The sequence below is a fragment of the Arachis ipaensis genome, chromosome B07, assembly GCF_000816755.2.
Source record: "Arachis ipaensis cultivar K30076 chromosome B07, Araip1.1, whole genome shotgun sequence".
Taxonomy (NCBI): domain Eukaryota; kingdom Viridiplantae; phylum Streptophyta; class Magnoliopsida; order Fabales; family Fabaceae; genus Arachis; species Arachis ipaensis.
The window spans coordinates 96828315-96834741 of NC_029791.2; the positions used below are offsets into that span (position 1 = coordinate 96828315).

The window sequence follows — 6427 nt, forward strand, 5'->3', positions numbered from 1 at the left end:
TTTTCTTATATCTCTTTTTTTCTTCCTTTTTCTTCAACTAAAATTTTTAAATATTAATACTTAAATTATTAGATTAATTTAGTTAAACTTAATTATTAAAATAATTTGGTCGTACAATATCACTATAAAAAAATTGAGAAAAGGACAAATAGGTCCTTAATCTTTTGGTATGCGGATATTTAAATCCCTAACGATTTGAAAATATATTTAAATCCCAAACCTTCTCAAAATTTGGACACATCGATCCTTCTGTTTACTTGGGTTTGGCAGACCCAACGAAAAAATCAAACATAACTTTTGTTCTACTGACTTAGCCGATATATGAATGCACACGTGGGAAAATTTTTAAAATAGGACAAATTAGACCCAGTGATCGATATGTCCACTGGTCACCTTGTGCTGTTCGTTGCTTGAATCTTATTCTAAAAGATATAAGCAGCATACCAGTATATTTCTAACTTTGCAACACGTACTTCGAAGATTACAGTGTTTGTGTATAATTATACGGTGTTTTTGTCTTGGCTAAGACAAAGAACTACTCGAAAGGAGATTGTTTGTCCATGTGCAACTCATTTTGCCACTGTTTTCATCACATTGAAGAGTATCTTTGAGCGCAAGGCGGATTTATAAGCATTGGTTGTTAATACACACTTTACCGGACACAAATTAGGAACGAGTACTAATGATAGAGCTACGAGTGCAATTATCCTAGACAACAAATTTTGGGATGATTGTTTTACTGTATGCAAACTTGTGAGTTCAGTGATTAAATTGATGAGGTTGGTAGATGCTGATGATAAATCATCATTGGGATATGTCTATGAAGGTATGTTGAGGTCAGAAAATGGAATCAAAGAAATGTTCAAGCATAGTAAGACTGCACATCAACCTTACACAAAGATTATCAACTCAAGATGGGACAAACATTTGAAAAAAAAATCTTCATGCAGCGGCTTATTTCTTGAATCCTGCTTGCTTTTTTGATGAAAATTATAAAAAAGTACCTGACGTCATATGAGGTTTACTTAATCTTGTTACATTGCATTGCAAGGTTAATAATTTAGATTCAGTTGAGGCAATGAAAGAAATACACTTATATAGAGATCAAAAGGAAAGCTTTGATAGGCCTGAAACTTTTTGAGCTGCAAAAAATTTCAACCTGGTAAGAATATCTATTTGACAATAACTTATTTAGTTATTTTATGTTTTCATTTCCTTAATTTGATAACTAATACTCGAGCTATGAGATTGTAACTTGTAGATGAATGGTGGAGGTTGTTTAGTGGTTCTGCTCCATGTTTACAAAATATGGCAGTTCGCATTCTTAACCAAGCATCTGCTTTTTCGGGGTGTGAAAGGAATTGGAGTCTTGTTTTTTTTATTAAATTCATACAAAAAGAAGGAATAGATTGGAGCATGATAGGCTAAGTGATATTGAGTATGTTACATATAATTTACGTCTTAAATCCAAGTAATATATGTCATCCTTTCATTTCATATAATTAGATTTTGTGGAGTTAATATACTAGGCTTATCATATATTGTATTTAATTTGTTAGGACGGAAAGATAAAAAAGAAAGCAAAAGGTTCAATATGATCCAATTGATATTGACAGTATTGATTTGGTTGACTTTTGGGTGACAAAAGAGGTTGTTAAAAAAGAGTCTAATCTTTTAAGTAATATTGAAGACTTACTTTGTGAGTATTATAGTTTATTGTCTGATCATTTATTACAATAGTTTTAATATTTAATTTATTGATAACGTGTTATATATTTTGTTAAATGAGATTGATGCTGATTTAGATTAAAGTAGTGGTGGTGGTGGTAGTAGTAGTATATTTTATGCTGCACAACTTCATTTTTTTGGTCCAAGTAGTGGAAATGAAGGTGATGATATCAATAAAGCAAATCTGCAGCAAGTTATGGCGGATTTTGATGATTGATGAAAAACTTGGATGAGTTAGATGTTGACATTTTATGTTTGATTGATTGTTTTTGTTATTTGACTTTTGAGTTTGTATTTGAATGAGATCATAACATTCTGGTTTATGTAGTACTTTTCATTTGGATGATATTTTAAAGTTTATATTAGACTATAATTATGTTTTAATGTGTTTATTTATATTTTATTTATTATTTAATTATAAAACAATTTTTTTGGTTTAACTACGGTCAAATCGATTAAACCTATAAACTAATGAACCAGTAGTTAGAATAGTTCGATGATTGATTCGATTTTCAGAACCTTAGTCTAGATTTTAAGAAAGTCAAGAATTTAAATGTATTTTTAAATTATGAAGAATATAAATGTATGCGGATCAAAAGTTTAAGGAGCTATTTATTTTTTTTTTTTAAAGTTAAAATAGTACTTACTATATTTTTAAAAGTTAAAATAGTACTTTTTTTTATTAAGTTAAAATAGTACTTACTATATTAAAAGCTCAACGTGATGTAGCTGGGCCAAGGGATGACGAGTTAGCTATTGGGTCATGGGTTGGAGTAAATGCTGCTGCTGGTCCGGGTCGGTACATAATGCAAGGCGAGTTAACTCGTTCCTTGGAACAGGTAGTAGCGACAATGGTCCGCTTGGTAGGAGTGGGGTCGTGCACCACTGGAAGACGCCGGTGCGACTAGGCCGATGAAGCAAGAAGCGATCCAGTGGCACATGTTACGAACTTACGGTATGGTTTGCGGCACCTCGACGGAAAAGGGGAGATCCATACGGTAGTGAGATACATATCGGTGGTCGTGGCACATAGTAGTGTCAATTAAGCCTTCAGCCTTAGAACTAGCCCTAAACACTTTAATATTTTTTGCCTTTGGCCAAAAACTTTAAAAGAAAATTTTTACTGGCCCTAACCCCAGAAGGCTCAAAAACCAAGGTTAGAATAGGGTAAGTCCACTGAGCCCTAACACCTCCCCTCCCCCCTCCCAAAACAAACACAAATCCTGTAACCTGTACTCTTCTCTCGTTTGTGTAGCCCTAATTCACACGATGTGCTCTTTACTCTTTTTACAGGAATTCCTAACCTCTATTTTGCTCTGGTCTCTGTCGTCGCTGTCAATTTCAGCAACTGCTGTCGTCGTTCTTAGTCTCTCTTCTAGCATTATTCTTAGAGCATCTCCAGTAGAGAATTCATCACAGTCTGTATTTATGGCTCACCTGTCATAAAAAATAACTCCACATCAGTTTTTGCATCATAAATAGTAAATAGAAACTCAAAACATCTCTCTCTTTTTCATTAAAAAAAACTAATTTTAGTTTCTGTTGTGGTCCCACTTAATTAATTAATTAATTAAAATACTTAAAATTAATGTAATTATTTTTTTAATAATATTATTTAGATTTATAAATTTAAAAATAATTCACTATTAAAAGATATTAATATTAATAAAATTCATATATAATTATAATACACAATATATAATTTGGGATTACACTAATTTTTGTAAAATTACTTAATGTAAAGAAAAACATAATTAAACTCTATAGTTGACGACAAGCATTGTGAAATTATCATATGTGTTCAATCAAGTCTTCTTTCAATTGTCTATGCTGCTGCCTATTTTGAAGTTGGACATTTCTTTGGAGAAATTGATGGTATGGTGCAAAATCTTCCTCCCCCAGCTGAGGTTGTGATAAGCCATTTTCGACATCATCATACTCTAAGTCTTGAGCAAAATTTCCTGCGTAAGTGTCTCTTTCATCATCAACAATCATATTATGCAATATAATACAAGCTCTCATTATGTTGGCAAGTTTCTTCTTTTTCCAAATGTGAGCTGGACCACGTATAATTGCAAAGCGTGCTTGCAACACTCCGAATGCTCGCTCCACATCTTTTCTTTGCCCTTCTTGGTATTGTGCAAATAACTTGCGTTTCTCCCCTTGTGGCTTTGAGATTGATTTGACAAATGTGGCCCATTCATGATAAATACTATCTGCTAAATAGTATCTCATAGTATAATTTTTACTATTAATAGTATAATTTACCTCTGGAGCATGGTCATTTAGAATATCATCGAACACCGGAGAACGATCTAACACGTTGATATCGTTATTTGAACCAGAAACTCTAAAGAACGCATGCCATATCCAAAGGTCTGAAGATGCTACAACCTCAAGTACTATGGTTGCAACCCCACGATAACCACTCATGTACACATCTTTCCACGCCTTTGGACAATTTTTTCATTGCCAATGCATGCAGTCAATGCTACCCAACATGCTAGGAAAGCCACGACCCTCTGCCATTCGTAGCAGGCGTCGTACATCATTTGGATTTGGTTTTCTCAAGTATTCATCCTCAAACACCGAAATGACACATTTAACAAATTTTTTCAAGCATTCAATTGTAGTGCTGTTGCCTATACGCACATAATTATCAACAGCATCAGTTGCTATACCATATGCTAACATCCATATCACAGTGATACATTTTTGGAGTGATGACAAGCCTCTTCTTCCAGTTGCATCAAACCTTTGTTGGAAATACGGATAGACGTTTGAGAGAGCGTCTACTATTCGAAGGAACACATGTCTTCTCATTTGAAATCTCTGTCGAAAAATGTCAGTATTATACACCGGTTCATCTGCAAAATAATCTTGGAAAAGGTGATCATGCCCTGCTTCTCGATCTCTGTTGATCCATCTACGAAGAGTTAGGATAGAGCTTCTATCGATATCTTTTTCTTCTGAATCTTTGAGTAAACACTCATCGATCCAATGATCTATGAGTGTGTTATCTTGCCGTCTTCTTTTGCCATACAAAGCCTCATTAAACATATCATTAAAATTTCTAGCCATATCTTGAAATGTAATTTTTAGTACTCTTTCGAGATGAGAAACAAGAGTTGAAATGGAGTTGCAGAGTCATTGATAGTTGATATTTATAAGTGTGTCTGCAATAAGTACCTACTTCTCAACGGCTAGTTTTACAACGGCTACTTAACGGGTAGTTTTGCAACGGCTACTTAACAGCAAGTTTTTTCTTGTCTAAATTTAAAACGGCTAGTTTTGCAACGGTCACGTTCATGAACAATAACGGTGCAATAATATTGACTAATTTAAAAAGTTACATCAGAAATAAATAAAACAAACTATTCACATACCAGTAATACGCAATAAAAATAAGAACATACTACATAACTCCACGAATACAAGAAACCATTAGGTAAACCACTTAGCTATTATTTTCTCACATGCAATCTCATGAAGAGCTCGTCGTTTTTCACTCATTGTAGACGTGTCAACATTAAGTATTTGCATATCTATTTCCCTTTTCCTTTCCTTAGCCATCCTTTCCATTTCTCTTTCTTTTGCATTTATCTCCATTTCTTTAGTATACCTCTGAGTTTGTAATTCTTGTTCTTTCATTGCTGCTTGAATTTGTAACTCCTTCTCTTTGATTGCCATAATCTTTGCTCTATGTTCCATCTCCTCTTCTCTTTCTTTTTTTCTATCCATTAGTTCATTTTCTCTAACATTCTTAATATCTTTCATGAGAGATACTTTTTTTAACAACCGATGATTTTTTTTTTGCTAAAATCTTCAGACATTTGTGCTTTTTCCTTATCTTTTCACTTGCTTTTTTTGATCTTTGTGGACGAACGGAAGAGTCCACACCAGGTTCGTCAGCCAACGGTGTTTCTGGATTTGATGAGGATGAGTATGCTCCAGTTGCATTAACCTTGGTTTTCTTTGAACCGCCACTCTGTGTAGGTAGTTGGCTTCTCCATTTTGCTCCAAACGAAGCATGTTCCAATGCCTCTCAAAAGTAAATTTTTGACCATAATTTGTGGAATAAATTTTATAGGCCAACTCCTTTATATCATAAGCGTTCGAACCACTCCTTATGTTTCAACTAACTTGATCGTAGCAACCAGCAAATTGTACAACAGCCTTGTTGATCTTATACCATCGTTTCTTACATGCAACTACCCCCTTTTCATGTCGGAGCAAAATTCTACACAGTAGCTATGAATTCGACTCCAAAATGATTCCCCCTTTTGATCGGTACCAACTATAGGGTCAGTTGAAACATTTACCCATGCACTGATCAGCATCTCATCCTCTTTCTAATGCCAGTGTTGAATACTATCTTGCCTCCGATCTTCAATATCATCATCATTGAGGTCGATAGCATCTAATCCACGAGGGTTGGCAAAATTTGAATATTGCGAATTTGGACTAGATTGTATAGGAGTCTGAGAGAATGGGTTAGAAGAGTCACCAACACCAGATGAGTTATGTCTTGATGCACTGAATTGAGTTGGAAACGGCAAGGAAATTGGAGTAACATTTCCGATAGAGGGGTTAAATATGGATAAAAATGGAAAATGTGGTGTTTGTCAATTTTGATTTTGTGGTTGGAATATAAGAAATTGATTATTATAAGGAGCTTGAAAATTAAAATTAGCAAGAT

General features: G+C 34.1%; 1 pseudogene; it reads right to left on the bottom strand.

Moving 5' to 3' along the window:
- Positions 3520–4809, bottom strand: LOC107607473 (annotated as a pseudogene).